Source organism: Lactuca saligna, chromosome 6 (genome assembly GCF_052625555.1).
Source record: "Lactuca saligna cultivar CGN05327 chromosome 6, ASM5262555v1, whole genome shotgun sequence".
Taxonomy (NCBI): domain Eukaryota; kingdom Viridiplantae; phylum Streptophyta; class Magnoliopsida; order Asterales; family Asteraceae; genus Lactuca; species Lactuca saligna.
In genome coordinates this window covers 138,802,501-138,827,630 of record NC_136422.1, presented here as the reverse complement: position 1 = coordinate 138,827,630, position 25,130 = coordinate 138,802,501, and positions in this window count along the sequence as shown.

The window sequence follows — 25,130 nt, the reverse complement described above, 5'->3', positions numbered from 1 at the left end:
GCGTATACGAACATCCTCAATTCACAAAGCTCATCACAACTTCCATTTTCTGCCAACTTTTTCAATTCCACCTCACCTCCACCACAATTCTCTATGGTGGACTGCGGAGGAAGAATACACGTTAGCGGTGTCGTGGTGCGGGACATCAAAAAATCCAACCAAAGGAAACGATATGAGAAAAGTTGATTTTTGGGAAGTTGTAATCGAAAAAATTCGGAATATTTTGAAGAATGATGAAAATTATCACAATCACGATATGTTGAGTAGCAAGTGGTCTCAAATAAGAAAGAAGTGCACAAAGTTCAATTCCATCTACACCAAACTTTCGTCGCACAAGCAAAGTAGTGCGGCCGATTTTGATGAATTTAGAGTGGCGAGGGGCCAACATCACGTTGAGACGGGTCACGTTTTCAAGCACGAAAAGATTTGAGAAATTGTTAAGAACAACCCAAAATGGAATAAAACAGACACATTTTCGAAACAACAATCCAAAAGGTCTTGCGGCTCGGGTTCGGTCGACGTTCTGAACGCATGCACGAACATTGACCTCAATGCAGACACACGGATGAGCTACCGAACGACCTCACTGACATTGAAGAGATCTCCCTGTCTCGACGACCGATAGGGCACGACAAAGCGAGGCAAGCTCAACGAAAAGAAATAGAAAATGGTAAGTATTATCACATGTTATTTAGTGTTGCTCATTTTCATATTGGGTGTTATAACACCAAAAATGTGATTATGATGATGAGATGAACATTTTGAATGTGATAAGATATTATAATGTTACCCACCAATAGTCTAATGGGTTTTTGGGAATTAGCATATTAGTATAGGACTTTCAAGTAATATTTGAAGTTTAACTTTATTAAAAATAATTATGCAACGATTTTGTAAGATAAAAAGGAGGGTTTATAAACATAATAAAATACATGTTTATAATCATTGAAATGAGTTATAAAATGAAGATTTTATAATTCGGTAACAATTAAGGATTTTTAATGTTTGAAGGAAAGTAACCATAACTAAAATTGATATCTATTTATTATTATATTTATTATAATTATTACAAATATAAATATTATATAGAATTTAAATAAAAACAAAAAAATAATAAAGTAACATGTAAAAAAATTAATTTAAAATCACCGTAGCATGACGTGTGGTAGAAGGAACGAAAATATGACATGCATCAAACAAAATTCTTTATTTATTAAAATAGATTAAATGAAAATATATAATGGCTTTTCAATTAAAACTTTTTAAATTATGAATGCAGTGTGCTCCTTAAACTGAACATTTTAATTGACAAAAACACATCTCTTCAGTCTATTTAGAAAAAACCCGTTTCAAATTTTATTGTTTTACTTTTGTATCTTATACGTGGCATCCATTAAATAATATCTTATAAAAGTTAAAACACTAATAATACCCACGGATGTAAAAGCGAAGTCTGAAAACAATAAAAATACCCACATGCATTTAATAGTATCTCATATATGGTATGCATTCAATAATATCGCCATGCTGCCAATTTTGATCACCAAATTTGTTTTTATCACATTCTTCGCTACAGTCCTCTTGAATATATGATTATATAGAAAAAAAAAAATCTCAATCGCACTGAAAATATTTATCACATAAACAATCGAACCTAAGCAATAATAATGAATTTCAAAGTAAAAATGAGAACACTCAATCTACCAAGACAACACGGTTGCAAGCATCCTTAACAAGTGCAAAACTACACCATATAAGCGGTTCATCAAAATGAAAGCTTGGATTATGATAATATATTCTTAATGAGATGGTTTGATAGCAATGTAAGATTTCAATGTGGTCATATCACTTATGAACACAAGTGAAAGAAAATGTGCCCGAAACTAAAAGATAGTCCAACGGAATCTACGATGACATCATATATGCAATAATATCAATCAGATTGTCTTTGAGAGTAAAACTTGCATCGATGTAGGGTTGAATGCTCATTTATAGCTAGAAGTCGTGTACCACACTCATACAAGATTAGAGTGCAATGAGCGAACCCTAACTCCAGGGAATGATCTACCTCGCAAAATGAATATTAGTTGCTCTCAAACCCTTACTTTAATAGGTTGTCATTAGGGTAAACGACGAATTTGGCCCATATTGTGGACCATGCTTGACTTATTTGTCGTATGCAGGCCACATCAACTCCTTAGCAAGGATGCGTTGGCTTCGTTCACTCAACAAAACAAGTAAACCTGTGTGCAATACTTCCTCATAACACTTCTAAGGTTTCATATTGTTTTTTGGATCAATCAAATTGGTTGTCACTCGACTTGGTTATATGACCCAATATGTTTAGATGATGTTAACATGAACGTAACCATGTTATGTGTATACACATTATCCAACAACATTTAACGTGAAGTATGTTATGTGTATACACATTATCCAACAACATTTAACGTGAAGTATGCCAAATATTTACTTGTTAAATATGCAAGAAAATATCCAACGGAATTGTAGCCAAAATTCTGGCTAAAACGATCATGTTAACATTCAAGTTGTTAATTGTGCTCTCATGTCCAAATATGATCATCAAGATGAAACCACTAATCATTTTAGTTTAGAGAAACAATGAGTGGCGGATAATACTTGAGATGTGTTCATAGTCATCTCCACACGATTTATGCATGGTTTCGTAAATATATTTATTTTGATCTTATTGTAACAACATAATATATTAATTTCCAATCAATTTAGATCCATTAATTATGAAAACGATTGCCTAAAATGTGTACGATAAACACCTTGTTTACATCCAATGAAAGGACATCGTCCATGTGCTATAATATTTTTGGGCCATTTTTGAGTTAACGCTTAACTACATTATGTTGACCCACTTACCAAAAGATATTTTTATTTGGTAGTGTCAGATAGTTTAATACTTTTTACAAAATACACAAAATCAATAAAAATTAAATTCAATAGAAAACTAATTATTGATTAATCGATTCTAATCTACAAATCTTAATAACTCATTTATAGCAAATCGCATGGAAAGTACAGATGCTTTAAGTTAATTTGTAATTTATAGTAGACATATTGACTGTAATATATTTTGAACCATGTTTTGAAAACTAGATATAACCGGCTGGTTTAATTGGGAAATGGTTCCGGATCTAGTTCTTAGAGGTCAAAAGATTATTCGTTATGTGAACCAGTAAAAATAAACTAATTATTAATGTTTTACTTTATTTTTTGTATTTTTTATATAACTAAAACTAATAATAATATAGTTATGATATTATCCATTTTTTTTCAATTTTTAAGACGTCTAATTCGGTCTCCGGTCCGATTTTCAAAACTTTGATTTTGAAGGCTCTTGAACGGATTGTTATTTATTTTTCTAATAAAAAAATTATCATCTATATCATGAAAAGTTACCTTGTGATTTCTCAAGGAACCAATTCATGATAAGATGTACACTTCCTCAAAGGCGTATTATATTATTAAACTATCTTCATTAGCAATCAATTAAACCCAACTTTTATATAAGAAAAAAAAAAGAAAACAAAGTCCATAAAAATCCATATGTTTTGGTTTCATAATCGATTTAGTCTTTAAATTTTTTTATTCAATTTAATTTCAAATTTTGACAATCATGTTCATTTTGACCATTTTATATGATCAACATGTCATCTCACTTTAAAAAATTATACTTCTGGCCAAAATTTAAATTTTATTATAAATTTGGACAAAACTTTACACTTTTGGTCTAGATTTCAAAACTTCGTTTCCCGATTTCATTCTAAATTTATTTTCTTACATCTTATTTTTCGAAAAAAAAAATCACATATGCTTTGTTTGTTGTATAAAATCATACTTATACAAAAAACATATTTTTCACATAAAAACCTTTTTTTCTACAATTTTTTAAAATAATTTTTTTTGTATGCAAAATGCCTATATAAAACATTTTTTTTAAAAACATTTTTGTATGCAAAATACCTATTTATTAAAATATTTTTTATTTTAAATATCTATTTATAAAACGTTATGTGTAAATGTATGAAATACAATTATGTAAAATACATTATTACATCCATGTATACCTTATAAAACTTTTATAAAATAAGTATTTAATAAGTGCATAAATGAGGACATATAAATACATACATATATAAATATGTTTTTATAAAAAAACAAATTATATACAAAAATCGTGTTTTATAAACAAAAACACATACAAACACTTATTTTGTAATAAATGTATTTGTATACAAGCACGTTTATATATATATATATATATATATATATATATATATATATATATATATATATATATATATATATATATATATATACACACACACACACACAAGTATTTTATAAAATATATACAAACACGTTTCTATAAAAAAAATCCTACAAAGACATATTTCATAGTAAAACGTATTTGTGTATATTTATGTATACAAACACGTTTTTATACAAATACATTTTTTTATAAAACAAGTGTATACAAAAATATTTTTAAAAATGTGCTTTTCAATTATATAGAAAAATATGGTTTTTTTTTTATATAAAAATATGTTGATTTTTGGTTTGAAGTATGGTTTTATACAACAAACAAAATATATTATATTATTTTTTTTGAAAAAAAAAAAGATGTAAAAAACGAAATTTATGATGAAATCGTAATCAAATTTTGAAATCCAGGCAAAAGTGTAACTTTTGAATCAAATTTGTAATAAAAATTAAAATCTTACTCAATAGTGTAATTTTTGAAAGTGAGATTGTAAAAGGATAAAAAATTACGATTATCGGTTTTTAAGACTTAATTGAATAACAAATCATTTATGGACTAAATCGATTATGATATCAAATATAAAGTTTTCCCTAAAAAAACTTTTTTTTTTTATCTCTTTCACGTACACAATCCAACTCAATCTATTTTTTATATTAAAATTTTATATTTATAAAAATATGTTGGTTTTATTTGTAGAGAAAAAAGAGATATTTTTACATATTTTATTTTATTTTGTTTATTAAACATTAAAGATGAAGTTTAATTTTTTAACTAAATTTTGTTTTTTGTATAAAAATTATTTCATGTCCTCTGACAAAGTTGGACACGAGGCATGAATTTATCCTAATTCTCATTTTTTTTTCTCAGGAACAGCTAAGAAGAAAGGGTGGTCTTAGGTCCTCAAGGACCTATTATAATTTGTCCGTGGTCTAATACTCAGTAAAATAATAGGATTTTCCAAAAATGGACTATAATATTTTGGAAACCGCACATAATCCATGAATTCGTGTTGATTTATTTAAATAATATGTAAAAGTAAGTCGATTATTAACTGCACATAACCCGTAAACTATTATTCTTATTTTATTATTTATTTATTTATTTCTTTTGTTTCTATTAGCAGGATGAATACTTGCACAGTCACGTAACCAGGATTTTATTTTAGGATAAATCAAATAATATATAAAATATGAACAACAAAATTTTTCAACCCTAATTCATTTTATTTAACAAAAATGTATATTATTCATATAATATATGTAATCTTAACTTTTTGTGGGTGGGTCAAGACCCACTACTATCATATATTGGCTACACCCCTTTACATGAATGTTACAAAAGATAGGCACATGTCAATATATAAGGATGAATTCAATCTTTGTAGGGAAAATGACTCTTGAGGGTAATTAATTATTACGTTTGTTCTTATTCGGCTTTTTTTTTATTTTTTTTATTTTTTTATTCAATATACCATTAAATTTGTTGTTTGTGTTCACCATAACCCTTTTGACCGGCTTTTGACCTGTGATAATCGATCAAAAGGGTTATGGTGAACACAAACAACAAGTTCGATGATATATTAAGTATAAATAAAGGAAATGGACCAAATAAGAACAAACTTAACAGTTGGTTACCCTCCTCATTTTTCCCCAAAAAGTTAAATGAAATTAAAGTTGCAAAATTATCAAACACTACAACATTCTTTGGCCATAACATACATAAAGAGCGTTTCAGAGGGGTAGCTTCGTTAAAACACGGTCTATGCTATGCTTATTGTGGTTAGCTGTCAACACTTCTCTGCAAAAGGATATGACTGTGTATAAGAGGTATATTTATCAGCATAAACGTTTACTTAAAGGTATATTATGGTGATGTGTCTGCAAAAGCTGCATAATATAATACATATTGATGTTGTATCTTATCTCATGAATTCGATCTTAAAGCTAAGTAAACTAAAAAATCACAGCACTTGTGATTCCATTCGTTTGTAGACTTGTCTAGAATCCATGATACGATAAATCATTTGATTGGAAATGTAAATGTAGTCATGGAATGCACCTGCTTAGTCAAGATTCCCCTAATACATATTCAAGTGCATTACAAAGTTGTACATGTATGAATAACATTCTTTCATGGGTTATGTTTTGAAGAAAAGCAAATGAATCTCATAAAGTCATTAATATGAACAAGAGATGACATGGGATTTACTGTAAATGAGTAAAGGGAAAATGACTCTTGAGGGTAACTAACTGTCGCATTTGTTCTCATTTGGTCCCTTTCATTTTTTTTGTACTCAATATACCATAAAACTTGTTGTTTGTGTTCACCATAACCCTTTGACCGGCTATCATAGGTCAAAAGTCGGTCAAAAGGGTTATGACGAACACAAAAAACAAATTCGATGGTATATTGAGTACAAAAAAAATAGAAAGTGACCAAACGAAAACAAAGGCAACAATTAGTTACCCTTAAGAGTCATTTTCCCATCTTTGTAGTTAAAGAAATATTAGGTAACTATGATCTATTGGATGTAATCATGCAAAACAAGGTCAACACACAATTTAAATAATGTTCTCTAGCAAAACTAAAATTTCTCTTCATTGAGATCATCGGTGGATTTTTAAATAATTTACCTTTTTAAGTATAAACTAGGAAAGAGGTTGTGCAATTTTTTTTGTTGATATTGGTAGGTTAGGTACATGAAAATCCAACATCATTCATAATGAATTAATGACGTTGCAAATAAATAGTTGTAACGTCGCGAAAATCACAGGATAAATTTTTCATTTTTATCATAATCAAAACACTCATTTATTCTTTATTCAAACATTAAGATTTTTTTTTTCAAATTAAACAATTATAAGTGTACATTCCTAAAATCACGAATTCCGAAAAAGACGGGTGTATGCACTGCGATCAAGTCGGACCCTTACCTTTCGAACCGGAAAAACTAAAAACCATAAACCACAAAACTATAAGCACAAAGCTTAGTGAGTTCCCAAAAATACCACATACCATACATAACATATTAGTCATACATATCATACATATCAAACATGCGTTAAGAGATGTTATGTGCCAACCATAGTTTTGCCATTATGCCACGAGCCGTATCATGGTCTTCCCTGCTAGGCCAGGGGCCAAAACCCTGGGTCTTACAAACAAGTTCCAAGAGCCACCTCCTGGCCTTCCATGCAAACATCACAAACACAACTAACATACAATCTACAACTAACTACTTAACTGCCAAAGTCCAAACTCTAGTCTTGCATACAAAATTGTTATGAGCCACCTCCTGGTCTTTCATACAAATGCCAAGGGCCACCCCATGGTCTTCCTACAATACAAAAACCAATAGGGCCGACATTAGTGCGTTCGAACCATAGAATAGTGAGGAGACTCACCTCGTACTGTTGAATCACACTGATAATCCCTGACAGCTGGTCCGACTATCCCCCGAACTAACAATAAGTAATAATGCCCAATTATCAATTGGAATCGAGTCTATATCCTCTATCCATACTTAGGGTAAAAGACCATTTTACCCCTTACCTAGCTTGAACCATGACTGATGCCTAAACATGGACCACCATATCCAATGGTTAACCCTGATCAAACTTCTTGTCAAAGTCAAAGTCAATAGCCCATGTTGACCAAACATACCATGTTGCCCCTTGGACACGCTGTGTTCTTCCATCATCCAAATAATTGAGAAAACCCCAACCAACAAGTCGTGTTGGCTTGCAAACATGTCGTGTTTACCCGAGATTCAACAGCTTAATACAATAAGTTGTTTCGTCCCATTCCAAGAGCTCCAATGCTCAGATCTAGTCTGAAACATGGTCTAGAAGGATAAAGTTTCCAACCTTGTCCATTGGGACTACCCAAAAAGGTTCAAACCAAATCCGTAAAGCTTAATAGTCAAAGGGCTTAACCAAATAGCACTTAATAAAGACATAGCCCCAAAACATAGATCTGAGTTCCTTGAGCTGTAAAACCACGTAAATTTGCCAACTTTATGTTCATGCATGTCTAAATGAAGCTCTTAAGCTTAAAAAGGACTTAATAATTGAATTAATGCATGCATGACACCAAAACTCTCATAAAGCTTGCACCTTTATGTCCAAGTATACCAAAACAAACCCAGATTTGAAAGAACAAGCCCTTAAATGACCTAACTTATCCATTAAACCAAAAAGGGACCAAAAGCACAAAAAATAACCATGAAGAGATCTAAACATATACAAGACAAGATTCAAACTTGATACCTCAGCAAAGTTCCCTACAAGATGATGATTTTGGATCCAAAGCCTTTTTCTCAAGTAAAACAACGTTAAGATCTCATCTTCCTTCACAAAGATCAATAAAAGGCACCAAGCACTTCTTACCAGCTCAAGAACACTACCAAGAGACATAAAGATCTATTTTAGGGTTTTAGTGGCAATGGAGGCTGGTAAGGAGGCCAACCATAAGGACTTAAGGTTTTTATATAGGGTGCAACACCCTAAAATTAGGTTTTCCCCACCAGCTACTAATACACCATGTTATGGCATAAACACGCCGTGTTGGCCTTAATGAAAGCCGCGATTCTTCAAATCTAGACACATCGTGTTGGTTCCTTCAACACGTCGTGTCCAACCCTCTAAATGGGATTTATTCTCAATAATTATTCCTCAAGATTCCATGCGTTACAACTCTCCCCTACTTAAATTTGACTGTTGGGCATCCTTGAGGCATCTTCTGTCGTGAAATAGAACGACGATAAGCGTACAACGTATTTTTGGTTTTAAACATTGTTATTCCGATGATTTGGTTTGTGTCATGTTATAAATTTCAAAATTCTTAACATGTAATAAAGAAATAAATCTTATAGTAGATCACAACATCATGACAAAATACACAGTAATATTACTAAAAATATATGATGTTCATACGTGAAAATTATGCCCCAAAAGGGCATATAGTACATGAGAATATCAAATCCGACAACATAACGACCCTATGAGTAGTGTAATCCCTTAAACATAGAGTCGGAAGTACATCACATAATACACCTACACAAGAGATCCTAATATTATTACACTAGTAATTGCTTAATGTCGATGGTGCGATTATATTCCAAAATGTTGTGCTAGCAGTTGTGCCATCTCGGTCATTTCCCTTATGACCTCGTCCCTCTCCTGTTCGGCTAATACAACTCGTGCCTCCATAACATATAGTTGTTTCCGGAGAGCAAAAATCTCTTCCTCTGGAGTGGGGGCTCTTCCAGCGGGGTTTCCTACTGGTGAGATAGAATCTTGTGGTGCCTCGCCGGTAGGTGAGTCAAATGGGTCTTCTTCTTCTGTGTTACCATCATCCCTTGTGTCTTCATTGGTTTCATCAAATTCGTAATCTGTATCGGTATATTCATCATGCTCCATGCCATGGGCTACTCTTTGCCCTTCCTCGGGGTTTTCTTCCAACATTCCGTGAGCCACTAAGGCTTGATAGAATTGGATTCCTTGTTGATCCTCGTCCTTGATAACTGTACGTGTAACTAGGGTGAGGATTGTATAACGAAATAGGTGTTTAAATGTTTTTTTTACATTCAGTTTATTATCCTTCTCTATGGGTATTAAAAGGGTATGCCTTGGGTTTACTGACCATCATGATTTTCCAGGATGTGCGATAGTTATATTCTGAAGGAATGTAGTTGATTAGGTTACAATCGTCCCTAATACAACTATGAATAGTCCCGATTTACTCAGGACGTCATAATCTTTCCCAAGGTTTTACTTGAATTATTAATATGTTAATTTTCTAAGTTGCACGTAAAGGTGAAAGTTTTATTTTTGTGTTAAAAGTAGTTTAGTTCCCTTTTTGATGTTTATAGCTGCATATCAATGTATGTTAGATATGCCAATTCACTATAAACATTGCTCTAATACCAACCTGTCACACCCTCGAACCGGACGGCGGAAACGTCCGAGGGCTTGCGTGACTAACAATTGAATACCATAACAATGAATATACCTGAAACAAACACATACATCACCAACATTACATAGTTAACTTACATAGTTTACATCAAGTACATTGAAAAAATATTACATACTCAAAAGTATATTGTTTGAAAGGTTACAAAAACATGAAGTCCTACTCACACATGATAATCATCTTCTGCTTGTCTGTTACCTGGGAATACAAGTTACTTTAAAAATGATCAACATATGAAATGTTGGTGAGTTCATAAGCATGTTTGATATAAAACGTTTCATGTTGTTGTTAAAACCCAGAAAATCCGATATTTTATGTAAGTAAAATTGTTTGCAACACGATGTGACGATCCAATAGTGTATAGATATGTGTAATTTCAGAACTAGTATATATGGCTTATTAACATTAGTATTTCTCGTATAACAGTTGAAGTATGATATAGAAATGATGTTGAGTCCCGAAAAATCCGATATTTTCCAATATAAAACAGTGTGATAGTTTTTTGAATTTGTATAAATATCATAGTACGACCATATGTATGAAGTCAATTTTCCCAATTAATAGTGAAATGGTAATGGATCTCTATGTGAGACGTTATCACCATGCATGATAATGACTATTTTGCCTGTCTTGGCATTTTTACAAATGCTGGTTTTGATCAAGATTTTGTCACCCTAGACTGGCCGAGTCTAACTGTAGCGAACAACTCAGGTGTGGGGGAGTCACCCACGTATAGATCTATACACAAACTCTCGCCCTCCCTCCATGAGACTCTGGTTATAACTACAGGCTACGACTGACACTTATTGGTGCCGACCGCATATTTCTCACTATTCCCAATTATTACCCTGAGAAGTTGAATAGTATTGATCACAATCCTTTTATTGTTTACATGAGTATGAGTAAAGCCCAAATAACACGAATAAGAGCAACTGTGGTCCATTAATCATGTATGTTAATTTAGGTTATCGAGCACATGAGTAAATTGGACCTTACTAGCAATGCAGATGGGCCACCAAGGCCCAATTGCATGTAAAGCCATTGAGGGTCCATTAAGCATGTAATTGGGTAACCAGAAGCCCAATAATTATGTTAATGGGTCACGAAGGCCCATTAAGCATAATTTACAAATATTGAGCCCATTAAATTTAGTGTTTACCCGTTTTGTATAGTATAAGAATCGGAAGTTTTGTGTAAACAAATTGTTCAATTGTAGAGTCCTAAAAATAATTGTTTGGCCAATTCAGTCCCTTTTATAATAAAAATGACAATTTTAGTCCCTTTTTATGAAAAATGACATTTTAGGCCCTTAGATTATTTTTCTTGACATTTTCGGCCCAAACACTTATCCAAATAGTATTTTCAGCCCAAAATAAGGTTTTGGAAAGTTTCATCCCTTTACTTAAAAAGATTTACAAATGTAGTCCATATTTTCAAAATTTTACAATTTAATTCCAAAAATCCAAAAACTTTACATTCTTAGTCCTTTCTTGTAATAATTACATTTTCAGTCCTTGAAACTTGTCATATATGTTTTTAAAACTCATATTTTGATAAATATACAATTTTAGTCCTTAAAATCACATTTTTCGCAATTATGGGCCTAAAAACCAAAAAGCCCAAAATTTAGCCCATTAAGCTAAAATTTACATTTTTAGTCCTTTAAAAGTCATGACTTTTATAAAAACTCATATTTTAACTAATTTGACTTTTTAACCATTATAAAACCAAAAATGGTATCATTTTACTCATCTTTTTGCTTATTTGTCAAAAATGGTCCATAAACAAGATTTGTGTTTTGTTTTGCTCATTTCAAACTTGTATAACACTTTTGTCTTGATATTAATATGTATAAGATGTCTTAGATCACATATTTTCCCCTTATAGTTAGAAATCTCGAATAGATCACACTTTAGCACATAATCATCACATAAACACAAGAAATCACACATATCATACAAATACACATAGATCTACATATTTCACTTGTATTCTCCCCCATAAGACATGTAAAACCGAAAATAGAGGGGTATGAACTCACCTTGAGGGTTGTAGCTTCGGTTTTGGAGAAGAAATGGAAGAAGATGAGGTAGGTCTTGGTCCTAGTGAGCTCCTTGAGAAATCCTTGGGCTTAGATGGGTTCTAAGAAGCTTGATCATGAATTTGAATGAATTAAGAGAAGATTTTAGATAAGATCTAGAAGTTAGTCCATGGATCTAAGTAAAAACTTACCAAGGATTTATGATTTGAGTGAAGAACCTTCTTGGGATGCTTGTTAATTTTGAAATTTTGATGGAAGGATGAAGGTGTTCTTGAGAGGATTTGGAAGAGAATTAAGTGTGTGTATGTGTGTTGATGCTATTGGCCGAGAGTAGAAGAAGAAGAAGATGGGAAGTGAGCGATGAGGTGACATGCATGGGAATATGAGATTTGTGCATGGGTATCCAAAGGATAAAGATGAGATGTCTTACCCTCATAATTCTACATTTTTTTATAATTACATGGGCCGAGATTTGGGGTAAAGAGGAGAGAAAGGAGTCATTTTGGGACCATGCTCGAATTTATGAGGCTCAAATAAAAAATTTTGGCCCATTGGGCCTCTAGGGTGTCTCATGACCCAATTGTATAAAAGAAATGGGTTTTGTGGTCCATTGAAACTAATTAGGTTAGTTATGGCCTAATAAGGCCCATTAGAGTGGTTTTATTTCATTTTAGACCCATTATGGCCCAAAATGTTAAATTCCATGATAGTGGATCCATTTAGAAATTTTAAGCCCAAAATAATTAAATTATAAGATTATTGACCCATTAGGGCCAATAAGGGTTTCCTAGTCCAAAATGGACTTATACTATAATCCTTAGGGTTTTCAAAACCCTAAATTGACTTTTTATAATGTTCTGTATCAATTTTGGGCTTTATGATTGGATCTTGGTGAAATTTTGTTGTTGTTAAATAACATGTGCATTATCAAGTTCAAATCTTACAATTGATGTCATTGATATTGTTTACAAAGGCATATAATTTCCTGGCAAATTTGCTAGTTGTGACATAGAATGTGTCGTGCCTACACGTGCAACTAAGTTTATCAATTCTATAACTGAATCAAATTTTTACAATTGTCACATAAGGAATGTCAAAAATGGAGTTCGTATGGGAAAGTTATGACATTCTAAAGATGTAGCAATCTAAGAGCATGACACGTTGTGATAACTCAAATTAAAATAAAAGTATAAATATATATAATTTGGTTATATTATTAAAATAATATAATGGGTGATTAATTAGGAGTAATTGGGTTTAATTAGGAGAAATAATGAGCTTTAAACCCTCAAAACCACCACCCTTAATGATGTAGTAAATTCGAGCATGTGAAAGGGTTTTAGTAGTTAAAATCTTAGGCATTAGATAAAGCTCGAAAAACCCTATGAAAAACCCACTAGAATTGCAAGAAAAGGTTGATAATCAAGTGAGAAATCGGAGAAAGAAAGTGTGAAGATTTACAGAGCTTTCTAGCAAATTAAGGTATGATTCTTTGATTTTACCTTGGTATAGTCATTTAATTAGGGTTGTACGTCTCCATTAAGTGTTTTGGTTCCATCTAGTGTCTCTGTTCTGACCAATAAGAGTTTAATTGATGAAAATTTTGAAGTGTTTGAATTTTGATAAAAAGCTTGAATCCATACTCATTCGAGAGTATTCCTAAAAAATAGTTTATGATTACATTTGGTAAGAAGCGGAGATGATTAATGTTGGTTTTACAAATTAATTTTACATAAAATTTGAAGCGTCAAATTGATAAAAAAAAATGGCAGAAAAATAGTGTCGGGTAAAGAAGAAATGAAATTCAGATTTTGTTTTGGGTGGGTAGCAAGAACGGTCAAAACAACGTAGTCAACTGTGTACTTTTTATTTTTTAAGGATTCCAATTAAAAGAAATAGTCTCTCTAGTTTTGATCAAGTTTTCGATTCCTTGAAACGCTTCTTTTTATTTTGAATTAAAAACTAAAGTTACAAAAATGGTCTTTGAACTGTTAACATGTTGACAATACTAAATTCTTTTATACGAAAATAAAAAAGACAAAAGTGGTCCATCAAATTTTACTAAACAACTAGTTTTTATTGTTATTCTTAAAACAAAACATGTTGTATTTCAACGTTTCAATTTTTTTAATATATGAGTATTATATTTGAGAGTGAAACTTTATTGATATGAAAATATTGATGCAACAAAAGATAATACTTGTACTAAAATTATTACATACGTTTTAACTAACGTAGATGGTGGTTATTTTGATTGGCCAAACGAGACACGTGGATAGTTGAACCAAAATGAACACGTAAGATGTTGTTTTGGAATTGTGGCCTTAGAAAACATGTTGGCTAAATGTAGTGTGTGTGTAACGTAACAAGCTTCGGTTAAGGCCTAACGTCATCGAGGTGAGTTTTCTTGTGTTCTGGCATTGCTCACACATAGATGTTTGTCATGCGTTTATTATGTGGTTTTTATTTATTTATTCATAGTATATTTTATGATAGGTATGGTTGTGTGAAAATATTATTTTGAGTTGTTTATCAATTGTGCGTTTTTTGGGTGACATGTTTAATGGAAACGGGTGGGGTGTTTAATCGCCATGAGCATGACGGATGTGTGTGATTGGCGGGGATGAGAATTGAGATTTATACTCATTTCTTTGAATATTTAAAATACTTGAGTACAATGGATGATGAGTTGTCTCACGGAGAAGGGAAATGAACCTTTAGTTCTTTCTCTGGATAATTAATCATTCCCCTAAATTATGTTATCAGATGATATGTTTTGTTGTATGATTTATTGAAGATATATAATAAAACTATATATTTTTTTAAGTGATGGACATGTATGTGGAACACGAACTCACTAGGCCCTAGGCTTACCCATTTAGAAACTTTAAATGTGCACAACCCAGGAAACTATTTAGCTAGTGGCAGATAAAAGGACAAGGAGGAGGAGGATAAATTAAGAAGGCAACAAAGGAATTTCGCGAAGACGTAACACCCGAAGTTGTTCAATTGAAGACTTTATTTTATTTTATCTTGCTTCCGTTGTAGTTTAGTCTATAAGTAAATTTAGAATTTATCTTGGGAGATGTTGGAACGATTATTTGTTATATAATCTATATATGAAAATTAGGGTGTTACAGACGTGACAAAAACCCTAAATCAACCATGCTCCACGACGTGGACATGAGGTTCACGATGTGAATGTGATCTAGGACACCTCTCAAGGCTAGAATGCAGATTGCAAGTGTATGAAAGCGATGTGTTAAATCTCCACGATGTGGACGTACAGGTCACGATGTAAAAGTAGTATCTTCACACCTTCTGAAGCTAGGACCCAAATGGCAAGTCTACAAGGTGACTTTACAAATGGCAAAAACCCTAAATTAAAATAAAAGTATAAATATATATAATTTGGTTATATTATTAAAATAATATAATGGGTGATTAATTAGGAGTAACTGGGTTTAATTAGGAGAAATAATGAGCTTTAAACCCTCAAAACCACCACCTTTAATGATGTAGTAAATTCGAGCATGTGAAAGGGTTTTAGTAGTTAAAATCTTAGGCATTAGATAAAGCTTGAAAAACCCTATGAAAAACCCACTAGAATTGCAAGAAAAGGTTGATAATCAAGTGAGAAATCGGAGAAAGAAAGTGTGAAGATTTACAGAGCTTTCTAGCAAATTAAGGTATGATTCTTTGATTTTACCTTGGTATAGTCATTTAATTAGGGTTGTACGTCTCCATTAAGTGTTTTGGTTCCATCTAGTGTCTCTGTTCTCGACCAATAAGAGTTTAATTGATGAAAATTTTGAAGTGTTTGAATTTTGATAAAAAACTTGAATCCATACTCATTCGAGAGTATTTCTAAAAAATAGTTTATGATTACATTTGGTAAGAAGCGGAGATGATTAATGTTGGTTTTACAAATTAATTTTACATAAAATTTGAAGCGTCAAATTGAAAAAAAAAATGGCAGAAAAATAGTGTCGGGTAAAGAAGAAATGAAATTCAGATTTTGTTTTGGGTGGGTAGCAAGAACGGTCAAAACAACGTAGTCAACTGTGTACTTTTTATTTTTTTAAGGATTCCAATTAAAAGAAATAGTCTCTCTAGTTTTGATCAAGTTTTCGATTCCTTGAAACGCTTCTTTTTATTTTGAATTAAAAACTAAAGTTACAAAAATGGTCTTTGAACTGTTAACATGTTGACAATACTAAATTCTTTTATACGAAAATAAAAAAGACAAAAGTGGTCCATCAAATTTTACTAAACAACTAGTTTTTATTGTTATTCTTAAAACAAAACATGTTGTATTTCAACGTTTCAATTTTTTTAATATATGAGTATTATATTTGAGAGTGAAACTTTATTTATATGAAAATATTGATGCAACAAAAGATAATACTTGTACTAAAATTATTACATACGTTTTAACTAACGTAGATGGTGGTTATTTTGATTGGCCAAACGAGACAAGTGGATAGTTGAACCAAAATGAACACGTAAGATGTTGTTTTGGAATTGTGGCCTTAGAAAACATGTTGGCTAAATGTAGGGTGTGTGTAACGTAACAAGCTTCGGTTAAGGCCTAACGTCATCGAGGTGAGTTTTCTTGTGTTCTGGCGTTGCTCACACATAAATGTTTGTCATGCGTTTATTATGTGCTTTTTATTTATTTATTCATAGTATATTTTATGATAGGTATGGTTGTGTGAAAATATTATTTTGAGTTGTTTATCTATTGTGCGTTTTTTGGGTGACATGTTTAATGGGAACGGGTGGGGTGTTTAATCGCCATGAGCATGACGGATGTGTGTGATTGGCGGGGATGAGAATTGAGATTTATACTCATTTCTTTGGATATTTAAAATACTTGAGTACAATGGATGTTGAGTTGTCTCACGGAGAAGGGAAATGAACCTTTAGTTCTTTCTCTGGATAATTAATCATTCCCCTAAATTATGTTATCAGATGATATGTTTTGTTGTATGATTTATTGAAGATATATAATAAAACTATATATTTTTTTAAGTGATGGACATGTATGTGGAACACGAACTCACTAGGCCCTAGGCTTACCCATTTAGAAACTTTAAATGTGCGCAACCCATGAAACTATTTAGCTAGTGGCAGATAAAAGGACAAGGAGGAGGAGGATAAATTAAGAAGGCAACAAAGGAATTTCGCGAAGACGTAACACCCGAAGTTGTTCAATTGAAGACTTTATTTTATTTTATCTTGCTTCCGTTGTAGTTTAGTCTATAAGTAAATTTAGAATTTATCTTGGGAGATGTTGGAACGATTATTTGTTATATAATCTATATATGAAAATTGGGGTGTTAAAGATGTGACAAAAACCCTAAATCAACCATGCTCCACGACGTGGACATGAGGTTCACGATGTGAATGTGATCTAGGACACCTCTCAAGGCTAGAATGCAGATTGCAAGTGTACGGAAGCGATGTGTTAAATCTCCACGATGTGGACATACAGATCACGATGTAAAAGTAGTATCTTCACACCTTCTGAAGCTAGGACCCAAATGGCAAGTCTACAAGGTGACTTTACAAATGGCAAAAACCCTAAATCAACCATACTCCACAACGTGGACATGAGGTTCACGGTGTGAATGTGATCTAGCCTTTAGGACACCTCTCAAGGATAGAATGCAGATAGAAAGTCTACGAAAATGATGTGTTAAATCTCCACGATGTGGACATAAAGGTCATGACATAAAGTCAGTATCTTCACAATACCAGAATAGAAGTATCATTTACAAGGAATGATCCTAAAAATAAAACACATAAATATAAGCAAGCAATATCAGTAAATAAAGAGATAAAGAGGATATACATACCCATCACCACATATGGTGTCACACGAGCCTCTTCGGTTGTCAGCTGAAAGTTCCAACTCTTAACCACAAGTGCATCTGCCCGGCCATGGCGGCTGTCAGTAATCCGAAGAGTTGCAGGAGCGGGTGCTAACATCGGTACTGCTGCAGCCAAACTCGAACAATGGACCTTTTTGTAGCCCCTCTGGTTGCAATGAAAACAAATCAGATTAGATACCAGGGTGGTGGTGGTGGTATCATTACAATCCCTGCTAACATGACATGGCCGACTGTAATTGAAGCAGCCAGAACCACCCACTCTGCACACCCTATCGTGCGTCCTGCTGCACCTGCTACAACGGCCTCGGCCCTGTTGGCCCTTCCCCATCGAATCAACAACCTTCAGCCTCTTACCCGAACCCCCTGATACTTGAATCTCATTTGGCTTCCTCTTCATCTCCATCTCCACATGAATCTCCCTCTATCTAGCTCGCGCTATCATATCCTCCAGTGTCTTGCAGTTGGATCGGCTCAAAAACTACCAAATGTCACTCCTCAACATCTCAGGATACCGAGCCTTCTTCATCTCCTCATTTGCCACATATTGTAGAACCAAGAGTGCCCTCTCTCGAAACATCGTTGTAATCTCAGCCACCATCTTAGTAGTCTAGAGGATATCCTATAACTCTCGTGCTAACCGTTGTACCTCAATTAATGGTGCGAACTTAGCCCTGAACCTGGTCATAAAATCAGCTTATGTCGTCGAATCAAATGTAACATCACAAACGGAGCGCCTAACCTCCTCCCACCAATCTCATGCCCTGTCCTTCAGAAGACAGGAAGCAAGTCTGATGTTTTCCCCCTCGCGACAACTGCTGGTGCGAAAGGCATTAAGAACATCCACTAACCACCTCCTGCTCGCTATCGTGTCCTTCTCCCAATGATAATCCAGAGCTCCACATACTCGGAACTCCCTGAAGGTCAATGAACACGCCACAACCAAGGCCATTATCTCCAAGCGAAAGGCACTCAACCGCTTATCCAGAATCTCCAGGATGCCCTCCTTGACCGTACCAAAGATTACATGAGTTTGCTCGAGAATGCAACGTGTAATCTTAGAAGAGATGAACTTCCTAGTCTGATTATCTAGCTGCCCGACTCCAGAATCTGTGCCGAAGCCCTCACCAGCACCGGAACTGTCAATAGGTCTGCCTCGCAATGTCACCATATTGAAAATAGACCATATAAACCATCAGAGTATATATATATATATATATATATATATATATATATATATATATATATATATATATATATATATATGTATGTATCAGGGATCACAAACTCCGCAAGCTTCCTGGTTTCATCGTATATCTCCTTGAATCGAGTATGGATCCTCCGCTTCCAGTAGTATGGGTCTATACTACCTTCCACATCTATCCGTACTTTCCTTAAGGGTTGCATTGACTCCACAGAGTCACTTTATATCCATACAAATTCCCCTCACATATAAGGCTCCCAACACTAGATCTCATCTTTAGTTTTCCTAGGGAAAACTCCACACCACTCTTCGCCATCAACTACAGAAGGTACTCATACTAACTCCCTCTAACTAGCTCACGAATACAATTACATATCACTAAAACCAGATAATTCTTCGAATGAAAGGTCTCACACTACAACGGTTGGAATCAAACAAGAGCTACGCAATAGATTTAAAACCTAACATTTTAAAATTATTTAGTTCCTATAATATGTAACTTAGCATATTCACTTACTAGTTGGCTGAAACCAGTTGGAAATCCTAAAAGTAAAAAGAAAGCAACAATCAAGCATCAAGGAATCAAAACCAAGCATCACCTAATCAGGCCATCCTACCTCTAACTAATCAGTACTATCAAGCAAGTTTACAAGCTTATACAATCAACATATAAATGCATCTCTCCTAACATTCTATCATGCAAAAGAAATAGAGCAGACCCTTAGCCCTAACTAGCATGTGATTCACAGATTCATAAATCAAACTATATCAAATAACATGTATGGGTATTTTTGGAAAACTTACTTGAGCTCAACTGATTGCATGCACCACACCCTTTCTTGTCTTAGAAAACTATTTTCTTAAAATACATTTCTTTTTGAAAAACTTTACCAAATCCTCAGTTTGAGTTTAGAAACACCCAAGAGTATGTTTGAATCCCTCAAACTAAGGCTCTGATACCAACTTGTAACATCCCAAAAATAAGACCAAAAATTCCGATTTTAATTTAGTAAACCGATATCCCAAATACATCATCATAAAAATCTAGAAAAACAAATGTATCAATCAATATAATGTATCGGAGTAAATGAAGAAAATGCGGAACGAGGTGGTGTGTGCCTTATAATTATCCCGAGCTTTTCCCCTTGGAACCGGAAGTACCTAAAATGTGAACTGAAAACTGTAAGCACAAAGCTTAGTAAGTTCCCCAACATACGACATACCATACATACATAGCATATAATGGGCCACACCGAAAGAGTATAGCAGGCCCCTTCCTAACTCGCATAACGGGCCCCGCCCAATGAGTATAACGGGCCTTTCCCCAACTAGCATAACGGGCCCTGCCCTATCTCGCATAAGGGGCCATGCCCACATACAATTCATACAAGCGTAACAGGTAATAGCATACCAAATAACCATCAGGCCCCTCCCTGTAAGAATACAAGCATATACACATACAAGTGTCACAAAGATAATGAGTATTCTAACATAACAGATCATGGATCGGCATTGGTGCCTTCGACCCGCTAAATACAGTAAGGAAACTCACCTCGCATTTTTGGATCATACTGATAAATCCCTGGCTGCTGGTCCGAAGAATCCCCGAGCTATCAACATCAAATAACATCCAATTATTAATTGGATTCCAATCCATAACCATCAGACCAATATTTAGGGTAAATGACCATTTTACCGCTTTCCTAGTTTGGACCAACACTTAGGCCCAAACCTAAAATCCAAAAGGCCTAAACATGACCCAAAAACCAAAATAATCATACAAGGCCCAAACATTGCCCAATTTTCCAAATTAGGCCAAAATCCCTTCCATGGGACTTAATCCAAGGTCCCACATATTCACATCCCAAAAACATAATTTTTTAGATGACCCAAGAAGTCCTAAACATCTAAGATCAAAAGAATAACCCAAACCGAAGATCGAATTTGAGAAGCCTAATTGGTTGTGTACACGTGGCGTACTCAACTTGTATACAAAGTGTACACGCTTTAGGGCTTGTACGCGGCGCGTACGAGCTTGTACACTCAGCGTACTCACCCATTCAACCAAATCTCTTTTCCAGCTCTTAATCCATAGAGAATGTACTCCAAAACCTAGATCTGACATCCTTGTAACGACCCAAATTTTACAAAGAAAATTTTCGTTTTTAATTAATAAAACACATTGCATACACATGAAATCCCAACATAATTGTTTTCAAATCAATATTCATTATAAATTCGTTTAAATCATTAGAGCGTCCCCAACATATCAATGAAAGAGAGATCGAGTGCACACTGCGCCATCACACCTTGCCCTTGCCCTTGGGCTCAGATGTACCTGAGACAAATCATAAAACGGTAAGCTTGGAAGCTTAGTGAGTTCCCCAGAGCATAACCACACACAATCACATATAACATAACATACTAGCTAAACAACTATACAAATCACATAAGCCATGCATACAACAGATAGGGATGCCGCGGGCTCGTCCCTAGGGTCTTACTCCAGGATTCCATGGGCTCCCCACATGGTCTTACACCTAAGAGTCATGGGCTCTCCCATGGTCTTTGAAAGGAAAGACATAGGCTCTCCACTTGGTCTTACATCCAAGTGCCATGGGCTCTCCCATGGTCTTCGGTAGGAAAGTCATGGGCTCTCCACATGGTATTACATCCAAGTACCATGGGCTCTCCCATGGTCTTCGATATCATATGCCACATATAATACAAGCATACTTCCTAGCTCATACCAACTATCATACCAAGTAATAATATTACGGCTAGGACACTACATATCATGAAATGGGTCAACCTTGGTGCCTTAGACCCATTATTATGGTGAGGAAACTCACCTTTGTCTACTGAATGTGAAAGTTACTCTCCTAACAATATGTAGGCTCCTGTGCTGAATAATAAAATTAATCAATGTTAGGACTCTACTGAATAAACAGGAACCCAAACCCCAAATCCTTCCATAAGGCCCAATCATCCTCTCTTTGTTAATGGTCCCAAAGTCCATGTCCAAAATCATTAATGGGCCTCTTGGCCCAATGAGGCCCAACCAATATATCCATGGCCCATAATAGATGAAATGGCCCATAACTCACAGAATGCAACCAAGTGCAATAATCAAATGAGGCCCAATAGCTGAATGACCCAAAACAGATTCGGGTCCATCTGTGATGCATACGCTCAGCATACCATCCTGGTATGCGCAACGTACTGGGGTCTTGGGACTATGCGCGTCATACACTGGGTTATACCCATCGTACTACCTAGGTTAATCACTTTATCCATTAAGTGCTTAATACACGATTCCTTTACGTCCAAAAGTCATATCTAGGCTTGTTAACACGTCTTAAGGCATAAAGTTGGCAACTTTATGCCTTTACATGCCATAAATGCACCCAACACCACCATTAAGACCTTTTCAAGGTTTGTAACCCATGCATGAGGTCAAAAATCCCACCAAGACTCCATTTTTATGACACTAAACGACCAAGGGACCCCAAATCTATCATTCCCATCTTCTGGGGTTGCTAAACTCACAAATGGAGGTCCAAAATCAACAAAAGGAACAAAGCTAGAAAACCCTAGCTAGATTTAGAGATTTAAGTGGAAATATCCAAGCTTTTTACCTCTAGGAACTCCTCAAGGTCGTCTATATGTAGATTCTTGAAGCCAAATGACACTCCAAGCTTCCTTTACCACTTCCTTCTTCTTGGATGAACACAAAAAAGACCAAAATTTCACTCTCAAGGCTCAAAATGGACTCACAAATGATATTAGGGATTCCAGGAACGTTTGAAGGTGAAGATAGCTGGTGAGGGTGAGGATCAAGTGAGTTAAGGGCGTTTAAATAGGTCACAAGTCCGCAAATTAGGGTTTGCACCCTCAGCACGTACGCCTAACGTACGCTTGGTATGCCCAGTGTACGTCCAACTCCTTTGCGATCATCCATCCGTAGTACGCTAAGCGTACACATAAGTATGCCCAACGTACTTAAAGGACCAATTATACCAAAAAGTAAATTCTTCAAGGGTTTCAAGTTATACCTATTTTAGGGTGTTACAACTCTCCTCCACTTGAACTAGACTTCATCCTCGAAATCCGCAGCTGCAAATAAATCGGGATAATGCTCCTGCATCTCCTCCTCCGGTTCCCAAGTCCATTCAGAGCCCTTCTGAAGCTGCCATTTCACATTTACTAATTTTACCTCCTTGTTCCAAAGACCCTTTGTCTTCCTATCTAAGATGGCGACCGGCCTCTCAACATAGTTCAGGCCCTCATCCACCTGAATATCGCCCAATGAAATAACCGTGGACTCGTCAGCAACACACTTCCGAAGTTGGGATACATGGAAGGTGTGGTGAATCTAACTAAGCTCCTCTGGCGGCTCCAAGCGATATGCCACCTTGCACACTGGGGCAGTGATCATGAACGGGCCTATGAACTGAGGCCCCAACTCACTCCTCTTCTGGAACCTAATAATTCCCTTCCCGGGCGAAACCTTCAGCAATAAAAAATCCCCCACCCGAATCTTAAGATCTGATCGCCGTCGGTCAACATAACTTTTCCGACGGCTCTGCGCGACTCGCAGCCAGTCACGTACCTACTGAGTCAGTCCAGTAGTCTTGAGCACTACCTCAGTGCTCCCCATGACTCGATGCCCAACTTCGTCCTAACACACCTGGGTCCTACACCACCGACCATATAACATCTCAAATGGGGTCCGGTCGATACTAGCAGGATAACTGTTATTGTATGAAAAATCTTCCAGTGGAAGCTACGTATCCCAACTCCCCCAAAATCCAGCACGCATGGTCGAAGCATGTCCTCTCGTGTCTGGATCGTCCTCTCACTCTGACCATCAGTTTGAGGGTGGTACATTGTGCTGAAATGTAACTGCATGCCCAGTTCCTCGTGGAACTTCTTCCAAAACCTAATAGTAAACTTGACATCCCTGTCAGAGAATACTAACACCGGCACTCTGTTTCTAGCCACCACCTCCTGTACATATATGTCCGCCAACTTCTACATGGATATACTCCCGGAATCGGAATAAAGTGGGCACTCTTTGTCAGCCTATTCACAATCACCCATATGGCGTCTACTCCCCTTTCCGTCCTAGGAAACTTTGTGATGAAGTCCATAGTGATCTCTTTACATTTCCACATGGGAATAGGAAGTGGTTGTACCTTTCCATGAGGCCACTGATGCTCGGCCTTAACCTTCCTGTAGGTCAAGTACCGCTCCACAAACCAGGCGATTTCCTGCTTCATGCAGTGCCACCAATAACTCAGCCTCAAGTCCCTATACATTTTCGTAGCCCTTGGATGTATAAAGAACTTTGACTTGTACGCCTCCTCTAATAGCCTCTGCCTTACTCCCCTTGTCACTGGTACCCATACTCGGCCACGCTGCGTCAAAAGGCCACGACTATCTTTAACAAACAAAGGATACTGACACCGAAGTTTCTCTACCTTCCAGTTTTCTTTCTTCATCCCCTCGATCCGGGCCTCCCTGATCGTATCCAAAAAGGCAAAATCACAATCATCCTCATACAGAGGTTCCCAACTGGGGAACCCGACGTCTTGCGGCTTATAGCATCGGCCACCATGTTGGCCTTCCCTGGATGGTATAGGATCTCACAATCATAATCCTTTAGCACATCCAACCACCTCCTCTATCGCATGTTGAGGTTCTACTGATCCATCA